Raw genomic sequence first — 11,449 nt, 5'->3', positions numbered from 1 at the left:
TTATTATTATTATTTTAATAAAATGCCGAAGTGGTAAGTAGATGCAAGATAAAAGTAGAAAACATAGTTTAGTGTTGTAAGAGAGCAAATGTAGATGATAAGGTGTGTGCCTGTAGACGAAGTGTTAATCCAAGCTAGACAAGGGCAATAGAACATCCACGGATGCAGAAGATTTCTCTCAAAACAGGGGAGGTGAGGTTCTGAGCCTCACCTCTGTTGATATGCAATTTCTCACCTGATGGCCCCCCTGCGACTGTGCCTGTCTTAGGTTGTTCCTCCCTTGAGGAATCTTACCCGTCTCTGGCTAACCAGTCATTTTCCGGGGCCATACAGGGAAATGTAAAGTTGGTAAGTGAGAGAGAAGCAATATTGTTTGGAAAGGTTAGCTTTTTACTTCATTGCAGATTTATGCCCTGTGGCTTCTATGCCCAGCATTTGTCTTGAGGTATCTTTACCACTTGGAAGAATTATGATACTCGGTAAATTTGATATGAGGCACGAATTCTATTTAAGAATTGTATTTAGGAAGGAAGAAGAAAAGCTACAGAAGTAGCAGACGGAAGAAAACATGTTAAGATTGATTATTCTTTTGACATATCTTCTTGTAAAGTAACTTAAGCATGTATAGGTTTTAAACTACTAATTAAATTGTGCACACACATTAACATAATAGGAATACAGTTACATAACCAAAGCAGACCTATAATTACCAGCCATCTCCAGTGAAACCAAGAAAACCAGTAAGGCATCCTAGGCATTTGTGAAAATTTATCTATGATATGATGGATATTGTCCAACTGAACTTGAACAGTCTGAGAGAAATCAGACAAGTTAAAACAACCCTTTCCTGGGAACTGTTCACATCCCATATGTTTTTTTAACAGTAGATAGTCTGTAGTCGCAAGATTTTGGAGCACTGCAACTTGCACTTCTCCTAATTCTTGGTTGAGTTCCGACAGTATAAATCCAGTCAAATTTGTTGTTTTACTATATGCACAGGCCAGCTTAAATATCTCCTTCTTCATTCCCATAGCTAGTCCAGGAACTGGTGGGATGAATGCAGCTACAACTGTAGCAGCGCCTGGATCTTTGTTGAGGTTTTTTGATGATCATCTTCTGGTATGAGTCTTCCAGAGAGTGCTGATGTTGGAACTTCTTCTTCATACCGTATCTTAGTTCATTTTCTGGGTAGCCCAATTAGGTGTTGATCCTCTGTATAAACACAAACAGACCCTTTGCCCAGACTTTAATATGCCCTTTATACCATTGTGTAGAACTAATTGGAGGTCACCACACACTAACTGCTTTTTTTTTTTAGAGAGAAAGGAATATTATCAGAAAAATGTACCTCCATAGCCGATCATCTGACACCCTTTAAGTGATCAAAATTAAGGATATTTAAAGCATGCATTAATCGTGGATTTACAATTAGTTTTATCCTATTAGGAAGTACTCCCCCATTTCTTTCTTTCTTTTTTTTTGTTATCATTAATCTACACTTACATGAAGAATATTATGTTTACTAGGCTATCCCCTATACCAGGTATCCCCTATAAACACATTTACAGTCACTGTCCATCAGCATAGCAAAATGTTGTAGAATCACTCCTTGTCTTCTCTGTGTTGTACAGCCCACCCCTTTCTCCCCCCCCATTATACATGCTAATCTTAATAGCGCCCTTCTTCTTCCCCCCCCTTATCCCTCCCTACCCACCCATCCTTCCCAGACCCTTTCCCTTTGGTACCTGTTAGTCCATTCTTCGGTTCTGTGATTCCGCTGCTGTTTTGTTCCTTCAGTTTTTCCTTTGTTCTTATACTCCACAGATGAGTGAAATCATTTGGTATTTCTCTTTCTCCACTTGGCTTATTTCGCTGAGCATAATACCCTCCAGCTCCATCCATGTTGCTGCAAATGGTAGGATTTGCCCTTTTCTTATGGCTGAGTAGTATTCCATTGTGTATATGTACCACATCTTCTTTATCCATTCATCTACCGATGGACATTTAGGTTGCTTCCAATTCTTGGCTATTGTAAATAGTGTTGCAATAAACATAGGGGTGCATCTGTCTTTCCCAAACTTGATTGCTGCATTCGTATGGTAAATTCCTAGGAGTGGAATTCCTGGGTCAAATGGTAAGTCTGTTTTGAGCATTTTGAGGAACCTCCATACTGCTTTCCACAATGGTTGAACTAATTTACATTCCCACCAGCAGTGAAGGAGGGTTCTCCTTTCTCCACAACCTCACCAACATTCGTTGTTGTTTCTCTTTTGTATGGCAGCCATCCTTACTGGTGTGAGGTGATACCTCATTGTAGTTTTAATTAGCATTTCTCTGATAACTAGCGATGTGGAGCATCTTTTCATGTGTCTGTTGGCCATCTGTATTTCTTTTTTAGAGAACTGTCTGTTCAGTTCCTCTGCCCATTTTTTAATTGAGTTATTTTCTTTTGCTTGTGGAGGCATGTGAGCTCCTTATATGTACTGGATGTCAAGCCTTTATCAGATCTGTCATTTTAAAATATATTCTCCCATACTGTAGTGTTCCTTTTTGTTCTATTGATGGTGTCTTTTTCTGTACAGAAGCTTTTCACTTAATATAGTCCCACTTGTTCCTTTTTACTGTTGTTTTCCTTGCCCGGGGAGATATGTTCAAGAAGAGGTCACTCATGTTTATGTCTAAGAGGTTTTTGACTATGTTTTTTTCCAAGAGTTTAATGGTTTCATGACTTACATTCAGAACTTTGATCCATTTTGAGTTTACTTTTGTATATGGGGATAGGCAATGGTCCAGTTTCATTCTCCTACATGTAGCTGTCCAGTTTTGCCAGTACCATCTGTTGAAGAGACTGTCATTTCCCCATTGTATGTCCATGGCTCCTTTATCAAATATTAATTGACCATATATGTCTGGGTTAATGTCTGGATTCTCTAGTCTCTTCCATTGGTCTGTGGCTCTGTTCTTGTGCCAGTACCAAATTGTCTTGATTACTGTGGCTTTGTAGTAGAGCTTGAAGTTGGGGAGTGAGATCCCCCCTACTTTATTCTTCTTTTTCAGGATTGCTTTGGCTATTCGGGGTCTTTGGTGTTTCCATATTAATTTTTGAATTATGTGTTCCAGTTCATTGAAGAATGTTGCTGGTAGTTTCAAAGGGATTGCATCAATTCTGTATATTGCTTTGGGCAGGATGTCCATTTTGACGATATTAATTCTTCCTAGCCACGAGCATGGGATGAGTTTCCATCTGTTAGTGTCCCCTTTAATTTCTCTTAAGAGTGACTTGTAGTTTTCAGAGAATAAGTCTTTCACTTCTTTGGGTAGGTTTATTCTTAGGTATTTTATTTTTTTTGATACAATTGTGAATGGAATTGTTTTCCTGATTTCTCTTTCTGTTGGTTCATTGTTAGTGTATAGGAAAGCCACAGATTTCTGTGTGTTGATTTTGTATCCTGCAACATTGCTGTATTCCAACATCAGTTCTAGTAGTTTTGGTGTGAAGTCTTTAGGGTTTTTAATGTATAGTATCATGTCATCTCCAAATAGTAAGAGTTTAACTCCTTCTTTACCAATCTGGATTCCTTGTACTTCTTTGTTTTGTCTAATTGCCGTGGCAAGGACCTCCAGTACTATGTTAAAAAACAGTGGGGAGAGTGGGCATCCCTGTCTAGTTCCCGATCTCAGAGGAAAAGCTTTTAGCTTCTCGTTGTTCAATATAATGTTGGCTGTGGGTTTATCATAGATGGCCTTTATTATGTTGAGGTACTTGCCTTCTATTCCCATTTTGTTGAGAATTTTTTCATGAATGGATGTTGAACTTTGTCAAATGCTTTTTCAGCATCTATGGAGGTGATCATATGGTTTTTGTCTTTCTTTTTGTTGATGTGGTGGATGATGTTGATGGATTTTCGAATGTTGTACCATCCTTGCATCCCTGGGATGAATCCCACTTGTTCATGGTGTACGATCCTTTTGATGTATTTTTGAATTTGGTTTGCTAATATTTTGTGGATTATTTTTGCATCTACGTTCATCAGGGATATTGGTCTGTAGTTTTCTCTTATCGTGGGGTCTTTGCCTGGTTTTGGTATTAGGGTGATGTTAGCTTCATAGAATGAGTTGGGAGTATCTCCTCCTCTTCTATTTTCTGGAAAACTTTAAGGGGAATGGGTATTACGTCTTCCCTGTATGTCTTATAAAATTCTGAGTTGAATCCATCTGGCCAGGGTGTTTTGTTCTTTGGTAGTTTTTTGATTATTGCTTCAATTTCGTTAGTTGTAATTGGTCTGTTTAGATTTTCTGTTTCTTTCTGGGTCAGTCTTGGAAGGTTGTATTTTTCTAGGAAGTTGTCCATTTCCTTTAGGTTTTCCAGCTTGTTAGCATATAGGTTTTCATAGTACTCTCTAATAATTCTTTGTATTTCTGTGGAGTCTGTCGTGACTTTTCCTTTCTCATTTCTGATTCTTTTGATGAGTGCTGATTCTCTTTTTCTGTTAATAAGTTTGGCTAGAGGCTTATCTATTTTGTTTATTTTCTCATAGAACCAACTCTTGGCTTCATTGATATTTTGCTATTGTTTTTTTCTTCTCAATTTTATTTATTTCTTCTCTGATCTTTATTATGTCATTTATATTTTGCTATTGCTTTTTTCTTCTCAAGTTTATTTATTTCTTCTCTGATCTTTATTATGTCCCTCCGTCTGCTGACCTTAGGCCTCATTTGTTCTTCTTTTTCCAATTTTGATAATTGTGACATTAGACCATTTATTTGGGATTTTTCTTCCTTTTTAAAATATGCCTGGATTGCTATATACTTTCCTCTTAAGAGTGCTTTTGCTGTGTCCCACAGTCGTTGGGGCTTAGTGTTGTTGTTGTCGTTTGTTTCCATATATTGATGGATCTCTATTTTGATTTGGTTATTGATCCATGGATTATTTAGGAGGGTGTTGTTAAGCCTCCATGTGTTTGTGAGCCTTTTTGCTTTCTTTGTACAGTTTATTTCTAGTTTTATGCCTTTGTGTTCTGAAAAGTTGGTTGGTAGGATTTCAATCTTTTGGAATTTACTGAGGCTCTTTTTGTGGCCTAGTATGTGGTCTATTCTGGAGAACGTTCCATGTGCACTTGACAAGAATGTGTATCTTGTTGCTTTTGGATGTAGAGTTCTGTAGATGTCTATTAGGGCCATCTGTTCTAGTGTGTTGTTCAGTGCCTCTGTGTCCTTACTTATTTTCTGTCTGGTGGATCTGTCCTTTGTAGTGAGTGGTGTGTTGAAGTCTCCCAGAATGAATGCATTGCATTCTATTTCCTCCTTTAGTTCTGTTAGTATTTGTTTCAGATATGTTGGTGCTCCTGTATTGGGTGCATATATATTTATAATGTTTATATCCTCTTGTTGGACTGAGCCCTTTATCATTATCTAATGTCCTTCTTTGTCTTTTGTTACTTTCTTTATTTTGAAGTCTGTTTTGTCTGATAGCAGAATTGCAACTCCTGCTTTCTTCTCTCTGATGTTTGCATGAAATATCTTTTTCCATCCCTTGACTTTAAGTCTGTGCATGTCTTTGGATTTGAGGTGAGTCTCTTGTGAACAGCATATGGATGGATCTTGCTTTTTTATCCATTCTATTACTCTATGTCTTTTGATTGGTGCATTCAGTCCATTTACATTTAGGGTGATTATTGAGAGGTATGAACTTATTGCCATTGCAGGCTTTAAGTTTGTGGTTACCAAAGGTTCAGGGTTAGCTTCTTTACTCTCTTACTGTCTAACTTAACTTCCTTGTTGAGCTATTATAAACGCGGTCTTATGATTCTTTATTTCTCTCCCATCTTATTCCTCTTCCTCCCTTCTTCATATGTTGGGTGTTTTGTTCTGTGCTCTTTTTGCGAGTGCTCCCATATAGAGCAGTCCCTGTAGGATGCCCTGTAGAGGTTGTTTGTGGGAAGCAAATTCCCTCAACTTTTGCTTGTCTGGAAATTGCTTAATCCCTCCTTCATATTTAAGTGATATTCGTGCTGGATACAGTATTTTTGGTTCAAAGCCCTTCTGTTTCATTGCAGTAAGTATATCATGCCATTCTCTTCTGGCCTGTAGGGTTTCTGTTGAGAAGTCTGATGATAGCCTGATGGGTTTTCCTTTGTAGGTAAACTTTTTTTTTCTCTCTGGCTGCCTTTATACTTTGCCCTTGTCTTTGATCTTTGCCATTTTAATTATTATGTGTCTTGGTGTTGCCCTCCTTGGATCCCTTGTCGTGGGAGTTCTGTGTACGTCTGTGGTCTGAGAGGCCATTCTTCCCCTAGTTTGGGGAAGTTTACGGCAATTATTTCTTCAAAGACACTTTCTATCCCTTTTTCTCTCTCTTCTTCTGGTACCCCTATAGTGCGAATATTGTTCCTTTTCAATTGGTCACTCAGCTCTCTTAGAATTCTTTCATTCCTGGAGATCCTTTTATCTCTCTCTGTATCAGCTTTTCTGCGTTCCTGTTCTCTGTTTTCTAGTCCATTAATGGTCTCTTGCATCTCATCCATTCTGTTTTGAAGTCCTTCCAGAGCTTGTTTTATTTCTGTATTCTCCTTCCTTAGTTCTTGCGTATTTCTCTGCAAGTCCATCAGCATGGTTATAACTTTTGTTTTGAATTCTTTTTCAGGAAGACCGGTTAAATCTATCTCCCCAGGTTCCTTCTCAGCAGAAGATGTAGCAGATGCCGAAGCTGTCTGGGTTAGTCTTGTCTGGATCAAATTGTTTGGCCTTTTCATTTTTTCATGTTGATAGGTGCTATTGACTGTCAGCTGGGAGAGCCAAACTTTTCACTTGCTACTGGCCTTTCTTTACTGGGACAACTTCGACCCTAGTGGCTTGTGTTGGGCAATTGTGTGTAGACTTAGTCTTTGTGTCTTGCCTGGCCAGTATGTAGGAAGCTCCCTTGCTGATGGCATGGCCAGTCACAGGCTGCTTCTCTGCTATGACCACGTTCCAGAAGGGTAATGGACAGGGGGCTGTTTGGCTGTTTACCTCTGTGAGGTGTCTCAGAGCTGTTGCCCAGGGGGTTAGTGTGCCCAGGTTTCCCTGGAATTTCCAGCTTCTGGACTGTGACCTGGGTTGTTTCCGTCCAGCTAGTGCATCCCTGTCCCTTTATGACTTTCAAAAAGCACTTGCTTTTCTTTGTCACATGGGCATCACCTTTGGGACGTGCTCAGATGTCTTGCTGCCCTGTTTCCCTAGTTTCCAGCCCTCCACGCATGCACTGTGTCTGTGCTCTGGTGCGGATGGCTGGGGCTGGGTGTTTTACAGACCTGGGCTCCCTCTCCCTCCCCACTCCAGCTCCTATCCTCCCACCAGGAGCTGGGGTGAGGGGCACTCAAGTCCTGCCAGGCCGGTGTTTATATCTTACCCCTTTCACCAGGCACTGGACTCTCGTATTTGTGGATGTTGTCTGGCTGTTTTCCTGTGTCTTCTGGTCTCTCTTTTAGGATTAGTTGTATTTTCAAAAATATATATCTTTTTGGGAGGAGATTCCCACTCTCCCACTTACACCCCCATCTTTGCTCTGCCTCTGGAGTATTTTTGTTAGTTCATTGAAAACTACCATTGGTGTTTTGATAGGGATTGCATTGAATTTCTAAATTGTTTGAGCAGGATGGCCATTTTGACAATGTTAATCCTTTCTATCCATGAGCATAGGATAGATTTCCATGTACTTATGTCTTCTTCAATGTGTTTCATAAGTATCTTACACTTTTCACCGGTCTTCACCTCCTTGGTGAGATTTATTCATAGATATTTTATTCTTTTTTGATGCAGCTGTAAATGAAATTGAATTCTTGATTTCTCTTTGTACTAGTTCATTGTTAATATATAAGAATGCAACAGATTTATCTATATTGATTTTGTACCCTGCGTCTTTACTGAATCCAGTTATTAGTTATCATAGCTTTTTGGTGAACTTTAGTGCTTTCAGTATAGTATCATATCATCTACAAATGGAGACAATTTTACTTCTTTACAATTTGGATGTTTTTTATCATTTTCTCTTGTCTGAACACAATGGCTAGGACTTCTAGTACTACATGGAATAAAAGTGGTGAAATTTGCAACCTTGTCTTGTTCCTGATCATAGAGTCAAATTCTTCAGATTTTCAACATTGTATATAATGTTAGCTATGGGTTTTTCATATGTGGCTGTTCTTATGTTGAGATATGTTCCCTCTATACCCATTTTGTTGAGCGTTTTTAACCTAAATCAATGTTGGATTTCCTCTGAAGTATTCTACATTTCCTGGAAGACAATTAATATTCTTGTATTATTTTCCCAAAAATTATGTTCCATAGGTCAGGATTATCTAGCTAATGAAAATGCAGGATCTTTCTAACCTTCCCATGAGGTAGAGTTTGAAATGATCAGATTTCATAATGTTGCTTCTTTGATTTATTTCTTTATTTTAATTATTATTTTCAAAACATACATTTTATATTCCCAATTGTTAAAAAAATGAGATATTTATGAGATGATTGTTAAAAAAATGAGATATTTATGAGATGATAGAAATTATAGTACTTTACATTTTACTAGTTTTATGATGTGAGGTGTTTATTTCCTGAAAAGTATCAAGGACTATTATATCTTTATTTCCATTAACCTGGAACTGAATTATCTGAATTGGGAGTCATAACCATTTCTAAGAAAAGAATAAGTTCCTTGGGGTTTTCAACTTGCTTACTTAAAGTAATTTAATTTACTTAAGGTAAAAGAATTGGGTATCTACCCCAGAATTCTCTCTTTTTTTTTTTAATTCGTTTGTCTCCTATCCCAAGGTGGTTCTTCAGTCTCAGAGGGTGATTTAAGCTTAGGGTCTCATAATTTCGAGACAATATTTACAGCAGATTGGTTTCTTTCTGGGATAAACTCCATTTCACGTTTCTTTCAACATCAGTAAACAATGGAAATTAAAGTTTGATATATTTGCAGGCTACCGTTTGAACAATACTACATTATGCTCAGCATTTACTTCCAAGCATTTTAGAGATATATAATGACTACAAAAAAATAACTGGAGAGGAACATGCATTGGATTTATGTTAACTGTGAAAGCTGAGAATTATAGAGATAAACTCCATTGTGGTGTCTTACAAAAACCTCTTTTATAGGAAATACAGCATGGTGGAAAAGATTCATATCATTATTTTTCTAATGTAAGTGGAAAAAACCTAATGCCTAATGTCGCAAGAACCCCTGGAAAACAAATGCTTTCATTCTCTAAACAAACGGCAGTGTACCCTTTCCACAGAACTTATTTACAAACGTTATGTACAATTACATCCAAATCCCAGTGCTAAGAGCACCAGTGATGGCAAACAAGAGCTTCCCAAGGGGCTTCATCCTCCTTGGTTTCTCTGAATGGTTTGATTGGGAAATTGCTCGCTTTTGGGCTGTGATCCTCTTGTTCACCATGATCGTCCTCTCCAACTCAGCCATCATCCTGTTCTCCTGCATGGACCCTCGTCTCCACACCCTCATGTACTTCTTCCTCAGCAATCTCTCCTTCCTATATCTCTGCTACACCACAGCTGCTGTGCGCCAGATGTTGTCCAACCTGTGGGGGCCAGACAAGACCATCACCCACACAGGATGTGTCATCCAACTGTGTGTGCTGCTCTGTCTCAGTCCCACAGAAGATGTCATGTTAGTGGTGATGGCTTTTGACCACTACGTCGCTATCTGCCAGCCACTGCACTACACCGTCATTATGCATCAATAGTTTTGTTGGAAGCTGGTGTTCGTGGCTTGGCTGTCAGCTCTGATGTTATCTGTGGTCCAACCTCCCATCACATTCCAGCTACCTTTCTGTGCCCACCACTGCCTGGATGACATTCTTTGTGAGGTTCCTGCCTTCCTACGCCTGGCATGTGGAGACACCTCTGCTAATGAGTGGCAGATTACCATGTCTGCTGTTCTCTTCACCATCGTGCCACTGGGGTTGATTCTGACTTCTTATGTCTACATAGCTCAAGCCCTGGGGAAAATCCAGTCTGAGGTGGGAAGGCAGAAAGCCATCGCCACCTGCTTCTCCCACCTCACTGTCGTTGTCATATTTTATGGGACAATTGCTATGGCATACACAGACCCTAAAAATGACTTTGCTTCAAAAAATGGCAAGTTCCTCACCTTCTTCTACACTGTGGTCACACCTTTGTTGAACCCTCTCATCTACACCCTGAGAAATAAAGAGGTGAAGAATGCTCTGCAAAGACTTCTCAGCAAGGTGATCAACACATCAAAAAACAGAAGTTGACCTTTGAACTAGAAGTGGAGTTGAAAATCATGACATTCACACTCTCTCCAATTGAGAGTTTTTAATTGTCACTTAAAAGGATTGATTTTAGTTCAAAGGCAGTAATTTCTGGCTTATTCTTCATTCCTGTAATTTTATATTTTATTTTGTTAAAAAAGAAACCTAAAAATGCAATGACAACTAACAAGAATTCAAAATATATTTTCTTAGATAGGAATACTATTTGCTGAGTTAATTTTTGAAAAACATGCATTATTATTTCTTACGGAACATAAGGACCACGAGTTGAAGAGTTTTGTTTTAAAAACCAAAAAAATATCTATTATTCATTTTTTAATTTAAAAATCTATGTAAAAATGTATATTATGTTTTCTTTTGTGCAAGTATGCATGGAAAGAAATATCCGTAAAGTTTCGCTAGTTTCCTAACACATCTGAAATCTTTTCTTTTTCATTTCACTATATGTGACATCTTGGGCGTAAGCAAGAAATTCTGGCTGAACATATTGTGGTATATTCTTCAATTGGAATTTCAAGGAAATGAATCCATGGCAGTGAGTTGCCTCAGAGGCATATGAATACAGGAGAGGTGTGTGCTTCTCATTTCATGAGATGCACAGGTCTCTGGTTGTAATTCATGCTTATCTTAACCTCCATTTGATTGCAAATAAATTTACCTTTTATCCACATTAGATTACCACACATTTACTTGATTACAAATAAGTTATTACACAAATATATTTTTCTACCCACATAAATTGCAGGTCAATTAAAAAATCATGCAAGTAAGTATAAAAACACAAAGTGCATCATTGAATCCGTTATCTGCTTTGTTAGGACATTGCACAAATACAACTCTGCCTGAACCCAAGTGAAATTATTCTAACGGAACTAAGACACGAAGGAGTGTTCCTGGAACTATAGCACAGTAAATTGAGATGGAAATGTCCAACGAGTTTCTTGAAATTGTCCAGACCCTTGTACCACCAGAAATAGTAATAACGCCACACAGTTTGTGAGACATGTCTGTTCTCTGATTTGTCACAGGCTTTTGGGGAGGCAGGGGTGTCACACATCATTACCAAGAGTGAAGATGGAGCTCTGTGAGTGATGTTCAGGACAACATGCATGGAAGGCATGCTGCTTAGAGCTGGAGGCTGGAGG

The 11,449-nt window shown here is 38.5% G+C and overlaps 1 pseudogene; it reads left to right on the top strand.

The window, feature by feature from the left end:
• The first annotated feature begins 9,299 nt into the window (after window positions 1-9,299).
• Window positions 9,300-10,286, top strand: LOC118969109 (olfactory receptor 2H1-like; annotated as a pseudogene).
• Window positions 10,287-11,449: the final 1,163 nt, after the last annotated feature.

The sequence above is a fragment of the Manis javanica genome, chromosome 14 (assembly GCF_040802235.1).
Source record: "Manis javanica isolate MJ-LG chromosome 14, MJ_LKY, whole genome shotgun sequence".
Taxonomy (NCBI): Eukaryota; Metazoa; Chordata; class Mammalia; order Pholidota; family Manidae; genus Manis; species Manis javanica.
Note: the sequence above shows the minus strand (reverse complement) of the source record. Positions and strands in the feature narration are given on the sequence as shown.